General features: G+C 59.2%; 2 protein-coding genes across 18 annotated transcripts in view; one reads left to right on the top strand and one right to left on the bottom strand.

The window, feature by feature from the left end:
* The window catches only part of LOC135174548 (uncharacterized), a 130,337-nt gene that overhangs the window by 64,395 nt on the left and 55,709 nt on the right, over positions 1-10,233 (top strand). The gene's annotated exons all lie outside the window — the stretch shown is intronic.
* The window catches only part of LOC135174547 (uncharacterized), a 199,455-nt gene that overhangs the window by 178,605 nt on the left and 10,617 nt on the right, over positions 1-10,233 (bottom strand). The gene's annotated exons all lie outside the window — the stretch shown is intronic.

Here is a 10,233-nt window from a genome sequence, read left to right as displayed (position 1 = left end):
AAACTGGGGGGGCTGGTCCCAAACTGGGACGCACTGTTCCCAAAACTGTGGGGGCAGGTCCCGAACTGGGACGCACTGTTCCCAAACTGGGGGGCAGGTCCCGAACTGGGATGCACTGTTCCCAAACTGGGGGGCAGGTCCCGAACTGGGACGCACTGTTCCCAAACTGGGGGGCTGGTCCCGAACTGGGATGCACTGTTCCCAAACTGGGGGGGCTGGCCCAGCGCAGCCAATGGGAGCGCTGCTGCCTGAGCCCCGCTGGCCAACCAGAGCGTGGCTCTGGCCCTCCTGCTCTGTCAGCGCCAGGAGGGAGGGAGGGGGGAGGGAGACCAAACGGCGGCAGGGGCACAGAGGAGGCTCCCAGCGCCCCCAGAGCAGCTCCCAGTGCCTCCAGGTAAGATTCCCAGTCCCATCAAGCCCCCTCCCAGTCCCTCCCAGTTCCCTTCCAGACCTCTCCGAATCCTTCCCAGTCCCTCCCAATTCCTCTGCAGTGCCTTCCAGTTCCCTCCCAGACCTCTCCCAGCCTCTCTCTAATCCCATCCCAGTCCCTGCCCAATCCTGCTCCAGTCTCTCCCAGACCACCTCCCAATCCCTCCCAGTCTGTCCCAGTTCTTCCTAGGAGCACTTTCAGTTCCCATCCAGGCCCCTTCCAAGCCCTCTCATTCCAGTCCTTTCCCAGTACAACCCAGTCCCAATCCAGCCCTTACCAGGTCCATCCCAGTCTCCTTTCAGTCTCTCTCTGTCCCTCCCAGTCCCTTCCAACTACCTTTTAGACCCTCCCAGTTCCTTCTCATTCCCTTCCCAGTCCCTTCTAAGTCCCCTCCCAGTCACCCACAATCCATTCCAGATCCCTTCCCATTCCCTCCAAGTCCCCTCCCACTCCATCTCAGTCAATCCCATTCCCCTCCCTGTCCCATCCCAGCACCTCCCAGGCCCATTCCCCTCCCTGACACCTCTCGGGCCCCTGCCCAGTCCCACCCAATCCCTCCCAGTCCCCCGCCCAGTTCCGCTTAATCCTTCCCAGTCCATCCCACTCCCTGCCACTCCATCCCAATGCCCTCCCAGTCCTTCCCAGTCTCCCACAGTTCCTCTGAATCCCACCCACTCCCTCCCAAACCCCTCCCAGTCCCATCCCTGTCTCTCACAACCTCATTCCACTCCCTTCCCAGTACATCTCACTCCCACTCCTCTCCGATTGCCTCCCAGTCCCCTCCCAGTCACTCACAAACCATTCCAGATCCCTTCCCATTCTCTCCCAATCCCATCCCACTTCCATCAATCCCTCCCATTCTCTTCCCAGTCCCATTCTAGGACCTCCCAGTCCCATTCCCCTCCCTCACACCTCTCAGGCACCTTCCCAGCCTCACCCAATCCTTCCCAGTCACTTCAGTCATTCATAGATCCCTTCCCAGTCCATCCCACTCCTTCCCACTCCCAGTCCTCCCCAGCCCCTTCCAGGCCTCTCCCAGTTCCCTCGCACTCCTCTCCCAGTCCCAATCCAGTCCTTACAGGTCCATCCCAGTCACCTTCCAGTCTCTCTCAGTCCCTCCCGGTCCCTTCCCAGCCCAACTCCAGTCCCCTCCCATTTCCTCCCAGTCCCTCACTAGCCCATTACACTCCTTTCCCACTACATCCCACTGCCCTCCCAGTCCTTTTCAGTCCTTTCCAGCTCCATCCCAGTCCCCTCCCACTCCCTCCTCATCCCTTTCTATTGCCATTCCACTCACTCACAACCATTCCAGATCCATTCCAAATCTCTCCCACTCCATCCCACTATATCCCAGCCCCCTCCACTAACTCCCGAGCCCCTATCCCTCTCTCCCAGGCCCTCCACATCCCCTCCCAAGCCATCCCAGTCCCTCCCAATCCCTCCACTCCATCCCTCATCCTTTCCCACTTCCCTCCCACTACCTCTCAGTCCCTCCCAGTCTCCTCCCACGCCTCGCCAGTCCCTCCCAATCCCATCCCACTTCCATCAGTCCCTCCCATTCCCCTCCCTGTCCCATCCCAAGACCTCCCAGGCCCATTCCCCTCCCTCACACCTCCCAGGCCCCTTCCCAGTCTCACCCAATCCCTCCCAGTCCCACTCACTCCTTCCCAGTCCCCTTCCCACTCCATCCCACTCCCACTCCATCCCAGTGCCCTCCCAGTCTCCTCCAAGTCCTTCCCAGTTCCTCTCAATCCCTACCACTTCCCTCTCAGTCCTTCCCAATCCCTCCCTGGCCTCTCCCAGTCCTCTCACAGTCTTCTCCCAGTCCCAGTCCAGTCCTTACCAGGTCCATCTCAGTCCCCTCCCAGTCTCGCTCATTCCCTCCCAGTCCCTTCCCAGTCCAACTCCAGTCCCCTCCCATTTCCTCCCAGTCCTCTATCACTCCCACCCAGCTCCCTCCCAGTCCTTCCCAGTCCATCCCACTAGCTCCCAGAATATCCCAGTCTCCTTCCAGTCACCTCCCTCTCAGTCCCCTCCAAGGCCCTTCCAGGCCCCTCCAACTACCTTCCCATTACCCTCCCAGTCTGCTCCCACTCTGGCCCAGTCCCCTCCAGTCACTCACAATCCATTCCAGATCCCTTCCCATTTCCTCCCAATGCCCTCCTACTCCAGCCCAGTGCATCCCATTCCTCTCCCAGTTCCCAACAGTCCCTCCCATTACCCTCCCTGTCCCATTCCCCTCTCTGTCACCTCTCAGTCTCCTTCCCAGTCCCAACCACTCTCTCTCATTCCCCTCCCAGTCCCATCCCAGTTTCTCATAATCCAATTCCACTCCTTTCCCAGTACATCCCACTCCCCTCCCAGGCCTTCTCTGTCCCTTCCAGTCCTCTCCCACTGCCCTCCGAGTCCTAATCCAGTACTTACCAGGTCCATCCCAGTCCCAGTCCTCTCCCATTTCCTCTCAATCCACTCCCAGTCCCACCCAGCCTCACCCAATCCTTCCCAGTCCATCCCACTAGCTCCCAGTATATCCCAGTCCCCTTACAGTCACCTCCCAGTCCCCAGTCCTCTCCCACTCCGACCCAATCCCCTCCCAGTCACTCACAATCCATTCCAGATCCCTTCCCATTCCCTCCCAATCCCCTCCCAGTCTCTCACAATCCCATTCCACTCCTTTCCCAGTACATCCCACTCCCCTCCCAGTCCCTTCCAGTCCTCTCCCATTTCCCTCCCAGCCCCAATCCAGTCCCCTCGCAGTCTCTCCCAGTCCCTAGTGCCATTCCAGTCCTCTCCCAGTCACTCACAATCCATTCCAGATCCCTCTCCATTCCCTCCCAATCCTCTCCCACTCCATTCCATTATCTTCCAGTATATCCAAGTGCTCTCCACTAACTCCCAAGCCTCTATCCCTCTCTCCCTCCACATCCCCTCCCAGGTCATCCCAGTCCCTCCCAATCCCTCCAGTCAATCTCTGATCCCTTCCCGCTCCATCCCATTCCCTCCCAGTCTGTCCCAATGCCCTCCCAATCCCTCCCAGTCTCCAGTCTCTCCCAATCCCCACACAGTCACATTCAATTCCCCTCCCTGACACCTCTCAGGCACCTTCCCAGTCCTCTCCCAGTTCAGCTCAGTCCTTCCCAGATCCCTTCCCAGCCCATCCTACTCCATCCCACTCCCTCCCCGTTCCTCTGAATCCCACCCACTCACTCCCAATCCCTTCCCAGTCCCTCACTATCCCATTACACTCCTTTCCCAGTACATCCCACTGCCCTCCCAGTCCTTTTCAGTCCTCTCCCAGTCCCCTCCCACTCCCTCCTAGTCCCTTTCTATTGCCATTCCACTCACAACCCATTCCAGATCCATTCCAAATCTCTCCCACTCCATCCCACTATATTCCAGTCCCCTCCACTAACTCCCGAGCCCCTATCCCTCTCTCCCAGGCCCTCCACATCCCCTCCCAGGCCATCCCAGTCCCTCCCAATCCCTCCACTCCATCCCTCATCCTTTCCCACTTCCCTCCCACTACCTCTCAGTCCCTCCAAGTCTCCTCCCACGCCTTGCCAGTCCCTCACAATCCCACCCCAGTCCTACCCAATCCCTCCTGGTCTCCTTCCAGTCCTCCTCAGTCCTTTCCAGACCTCTCCCAATCCAAATCCAGTCCTTACCAGCCCCTTCCCACTCCCCTTCCCATCCCTTTCCCTTCCCTCCCAATCCCCTCCCAGTCTCACCCAGCCCCCTTCCAATCCTTCCCAGTCCATCCCACTAGCTCCCAGTACATCCCAGTCCCCTCCCAGTCCCTCACAATGCCTTCCAGGCCACCCCAAATACCTTTCACACCCTCCCACTACCTTCCCAGTCCCCTCCCACTCTGGCCCAGTCCCCTCCCAGTCACTCACAATCCATTCCAGATCCCGTCCCATTCCCTCCCAATGCCCTCCCAGGCCACTCTCCTCCCTGACACCTCTCAGGCCCCTTCCCACTCCATCCCAATGCCCTCCCAGTCTCCTCTAAGTCCTTCCCAGTTCCTCTCAATCCCTCCCAGTCCTTCTCAGTCCCTTCCTGGCCTCTCCCAGTCCCCTCACAGTCCTCTCCCAGTCCCAATCCAGTCCTTACCAGGTCCATCCCAGTCCCCTCCCAGTCTCTCTCAGTCCCCCCACGTCCCTTCCCAGTCCCATTCCAGTCCCTCCCAGTCCTCTATCACTCCCACCCAGCCCCCTCCCAATCATTCCCAGTTCCTCCCACCAGCTCCCACTATATCCCAGTCCCCTACCAGTCACCTCCCACTCCCTCTCAATCCCCTCCAAGTCCCTTCCAGCCCCCTCCAACTACCTTCCCAATCCCCTCACAGTTCCACTCACTCCCAGATCCCTTCCCAGTCCATCCCACTCCCTCCCAGTCCATTCCAATGCCCTCCCATTCCTGCCCAGCTGCTCTGAATCCCATCCACTCCCTCCCAATCCCCTACCAGTCTCTCACAATCCCATTCCAGTCCTTTCCCAACACATCCCACTCCCCTCCCAGTCCTTTCCAATCACCTCCCAATCCCCTATCAGTCCCACACAGCCCCACCCAATCCTTCCCACTCCATCCAACTAGCTCCCAGTATATCCCAGTCTCCTTCCAGTCCCCTCACACTCCCTCTCAATACTCTCCCAGGGCCTTCCAGGCCACCCCAACTACCTTTCACGCCCTCACACTGCCTTCCCATTCCCCTCCCAGTATCTTCCCTGTCCACTCCCACTCTGGCCCAGTCCCCTCCAGTCACTCACAATCCATTCCAGATCCCTTCCCATTCCCTCCCAATGCCCTCCTACTCCAGCCCAGTGCATCCCATTCCTCCCCCAGTTCCCACCACTTCCTCCCATTACCATCCCTGTCCCTCCCAGACCCATTCTCCTCATTGCCACCTCTCAGTCTCCTTCCCAGTCTCTCATAATCCCATTCCAGACATTTCCCAGTACATCCCACTCCCCTCCCAGTCCTTCTCTGTCCCTTCCACTCCTCTCCCATTTTCCTCCCAGTCCTAATCCAGTTCCTTAGCAGGTCCACCTCAGTCCCCTCCCAGTCTCAGTCCAACTCCAGTCCCTCCCAACCTCTCCCAGTTCCTCTCAATCCACTCCCAGTCCCACCCAGCCTCACCCAATCCTTCCCAGTCCATCCCACTAGCTCCCAGTACATCCCAATCCCTTCCAATCCCCTCCCACTCTGGCTCAGTGCCCTCCCAGTCACTCATAATCCATTCCAGACCCCATCACATTCCCTCCCAATCCCCTCCCACTCCCTCCAAGCCCAGCCCATTCCTTTCTAACTTCCCATCAGTCTCTCCCATTCCCCTCCCTGCCCCATCCCACTACCTCCCAGTCCCATTCCCCTCCCTGGCACCTCTCAGGCCCCTTCCCAGTCCCCTCCCAGTTCAGCTCAGTTGTTCCCAGTCCCACCCACTCTCTCTCAGCCCCCTCCCAGTCCCAGCCCAGTCTCTCACAATCCAATTCCACTCCTTTCCCAGGGCATCCCACTCCCCTCCCTGTCCTTTTCAGTCCCTTCCAGATCTTTCCCAGTTCCCTCACAGGCATCTCCTAGTCCCTCCCAGTCTCAGTCCAGTCGTCATCAGGTCATCCCAGTCTCTCCCAGTCCCTCCCAAGCCCCTATCAGTCCCACCCAGCCCTCCCCCAATCCTTCCCAGTCCATCCCACAGTCTCCCAGTATATCCCAGTCCCCTTCCAGTCCTTTCCCATTCCCTCCCATTTCTCCACAAGTTCCCATGAGGCCCTTACAATCTCCTCCCTATCCCATCCCAGTACCTCCCAGTCCCACTTCCCTCCCTGCCACCTCTCAGGCCCCTTCCCAGTCCCATCCAATCCCTCACAGTCCCCTCCCAGTTCCACCCTCTCCTTCCCAGGTCTATTCCCAGTGCACCCCACTCCCAGTCTCCTCCCGGTCCTTCCCAGTTCCTCTGAATCCCACCCACTCCCTACAACCCCCTCCCAGTCCCACCCCAGTCTCTTTCAATCCCATCCCACTCCTTTCCCAGTACATCCCAGTCCCCTCCCACTTCTTCTCAGTACCTTCCAGGCTTCTCCCAGTCCCAATCCAATCCTCACCAGTCCCTTCCCAGTCCATCCCAATCCCCTCCTAGTCCCTTCCAGTGCCCTCCAACTACCTTGCACACCCTCCAACTACCTTGCACACCCTCCCACTACCTTTCCCCTCCCCTCCCACTCTGGCCCAGTCCCCTCCCAGTCCCAATCCATTCCAAACCCCTTCCCATTCCCCTCAATCCTCTCCCTGGCCCAGTCCCCTCCCTGCCACCTCTCAGTCCCCTCCCAGTCCTTCTCAGTCCCTTCTAGGCCTATCCCAGTTCCCTCACAGTCCTCTCCCAATACCTCCCAGTCCAAATCCAGTCCTTACCAGGTCCATCCCGGTCCCTTCCCAGTCCCATTCCAGTCCTCTCCCATTTCCTTCCAATCCTCTATCACTCCCACCCAGCCCCTTCCCAATCCTTCCCAGTCCATCCCCCTAGCTCCCAGTCTATCCCAATCCCTTCCCAGTCCCCTCCCACTCTCTCACAATCCATTCCAGATCCCCTCCCAGGCCATCTCATTCCTCTCCCACTTCCCATCAGTCCCTCCCATTCCCCTCCCTGTCCCATCCCAGTACCTCCCAGTCCCATACCCCTCCCTCACAGCTCTCTGTCCTCTTCCCAATCCCTCCCAGTCCCCTCACTCCTTCCCAGATCCCTTCCCAGCCCAGCCCACTCTCAGTCCATCCCAGACTCTCCCAGTTCCTCTGAATCCCACTCACTCCCTCCCAATCCCCCCCCAGTTCCATCCCAGTCTCACAATCCCATTCCAGGCCTTTCCCAGTACATCCCAGTCCTTCTCAGACCCTTCCAGGCCTCTCCTAATACCCTCCCAGTCCTCTCCCAGTCCCAATCCAGTCTTTAACCAGGTCCAACCCATTCCCCTCCCATTCTCTCTCTGGCCTTCCCCCCCCTTCCCAGTTCCACCTCAGTTCCTCCCAGTCCATCCCATTGCCCTCTCAGTCCCTTCGCAGTACCTCCCAGTCCCATACCCCTCCATGCCACCTCAGTCCCCTTCCCAGTCCATCCCAGTCCCCTCGAGTCTCTCCCAGATCCCTTCCCAGTCCATCCAACTCTCTCCCAGTTCCTCTGAATCCCACCCACTCCCTCCCAGTCCCTCACAATCCCATTCCACTCCTTTCCCAGTACTTTCACACTCCCAGTCCTTCCCAGTCCCTTCCAGGCCCATCCCAGTTCTCTCACAGTCCTCTCCCGGTCCCAATCCAGTTCTTGCCAGGTCCATCCCAGTCCCCTCCCAGTCTCTCCCAGTCCCTTCCCAGTCCCTCCCAGGTCTCTATCACTCCCACCCAGTCCTCTCCCAATCCTTCCCAGTCTATCCTACTGGCTCCCAGTATATCCCAGTCCCCTTCCAGTCTCCTCCATCAGCTCCCAATCCCCTATGACTCTCTCCCAGTCCCTCCAAATCCCCTCCCAGTCCCTTCCCAGTCTCCTCCCACTGCCTCCCAGTCCCTCCCAGTCCCTCATCCTTTCCCACTTCCCTCCCACTACCTCGCAGTCTCCTCCCACTCCTCGCCAGTCCCTCCCAATCCCATCCCACTCCCCATCTGCTCCTCCTGTTCCCCTCCATGGCTCTCCCAGTCACTCACAATCACTCCCAGTCCCTCATCAATCCCTTCCCACTCCATCCCACTCCCTCCCAGTCTCCTCCCAATCTCTCCCAGTTCCTCTGAATCCCCCCCCAGTCTAGCCTGGTCCCCTCCTAGTCCTTCTCAGCGTCTCCCAAACCCCTCCCAGTCTGGCTCAGTCTCTCCAAGTCCCTCCCAGACCATCCCATTCCTCTTCCAGTTCCAAGTAGTCCCTCGCAATCCCCTCCCAGTCTCTCCCAATCCCTCCCAGTCACTCATTTATTCCTTCCCACTCCACCCCAGTCCCTCCCAGTCTCTCTGAATTCCTCCCACTCTCTCCCAATCCCTTCCAGTCCCTCCCAATCTCTCCACATTCATTCCACATCCCCTCCCACTCTCTCCCAATCCCTTCCAGTCCATCCCAGTCTCTCCAAATTCATTCCACATCCCCTCCCACTCTCTCCCAATCCCTTCCAGTCCATCCCAGTCCCCTCCCATTTCCTCCCAGTCCCCATCAGTCCCACCCAGCTCCCTCCCAGTCCATTCCTCTACCTCCCAGTATATCCCATTCCCCTTCCAGTCCCCTCCAGGAACTCCCAATCCCCTATCACTCTCTCCCAGTCCCTCCAATTCCCCTCCCACTCCCTCCAAATCCCCTCCCAGTCTCTCCCAGTCCCTCTGCAGGCTTCCCACTCCCTCCCAGTACTTCTCAGTGCCTCCCAAACCCCTCCCAGTCTGGCTCAGTCTCAGCCTCTCCAAGTCCTTTCCCAGTCCCTCCAAGTCCATCCCATTCCTCTCCCTGTTCCCATCAGTCCCTCCCATTCCCCTTCCTGTCCCATCCCAGGACCTCCCAGTCCCATTCCCCTCCCTCACACCTCTCACTCCCATTCCAGCCCATCCCACTCCTTCCCAGTCCATCCCAGTCTCTTGCAATCCCCCCAGAGCCTTTCCCAATACCCTCCCATGCCAAATTCCTTCTCAGTCTCTTCCAATTCCTTCTGATCCCTTCCAGATGCCTTCCCACTCCCTCCCATTGCCAGTCCAGTCCCCTCTCAGTCCAGCCCAGTCTCTCTCAGTCCTTCCCAGTCCCCTTCCAGTCCCACCCAGCCCCTCACAATCCCTCCCTGTCCATTCCACTATCTCCCAGTATATCCCAGTCTCCTTCCAGTCCCCTCAGTAACTCCCAATCCCCTATCACTCTCTCCCAGTCCCTCCAATTCCCCTCCCAGCCCCTTCCCAGTCCCCTCCCACTACCTCCCAGGCCTTCCCCATCCCAATCCCTTCAGGCCATCCCTGATGCCTTCCCAGACCCCTCCCTCTCCTCCCAATCCCTCCCAGTCACTCTCACTTCCACTGAATCCCTCTCACTGCCTCCCAAACACCTCCCAGTCTGCCTCAGTCTCTCTCAGCCTCTCCAAGTCCCTTCCCAGTCCCTCCCATTCCACTCCCAGTTCCCATCAGTCCCTCCAAATCCCCTCACAGGCCCTTCCCAGTCCATCCCACTCCTCCCACTCAATCCCAATGCCCTCCCAGTCTCCTCCCAATCCCAGTCTCTCCCACTTCCACTGAATCCATCCCAATCCCTCCCAGTCTGGCCCTGTCCTCTCCTAGTTCCCTCCCCATTGCCTTCATTCCCATTCCTGTCCTTTCCTCCTCCATCCCATTCCCCTCCCAGCCCCTCCCCAGTCCATCCCAGTCTCTCTCAGTCCCAGTCCCTTCCAGTCCTCTTCCATTTCCTCCCAACCCCCTTCAGCCCTACCCATTCCCCTCCCAGTCACTCACATTCCCTCCCAGGCCCTCATGCATCCCTTCCCACTCCATCCCAATGCCCTCCCAGTCTCCTCCCAATCCCTCCTGGTGTCTCCCAGTCCCTCTGGACCCCTCCCAGCCGGGCAGCAGAAAGGCAGCAGCAGGAGCACATCCCAGCAGTAAAAGGATGTTAAATCCACCCCGACACAGGCACACAAAAGCCTCTGCAGGCAGCACAGCCTCGGCCCCTAGCCCAGCCCCTGCTGAGCTGCCCTGGCACCGCTGCCTCTGGGGCTCCACTGCCATCAGCCCAGACCCAAGCAGCAAAGGCTCCACTGGACCAGCACCAACTGCACTGTGGCACAGGCTGCTGGCACAGCTGCCTCTCT

The sequence above is a fragment of the Pogoniulus pusillus genome, unplaced genomic scaffold (genome assembly GCF_015220805.1).
Source record: "Pogoniulus pusillus isolate bPogPus1 unplaced genomic scaffold, bPogPus1.pri scaffold_77_arrow_ctg1, whole genome shotgun sequence".
NCBI lineage: Eukaryota > Metazoa > Chordata > Aves > Piciformes > Lybiidae > Pogoniulus > Pogoniulus pusillus.
The sequence above is the reverse complement of the archived record's forward strand: the minus strand, read 5'-3'. Positions and strand labels throughout refer to the sequence as shown.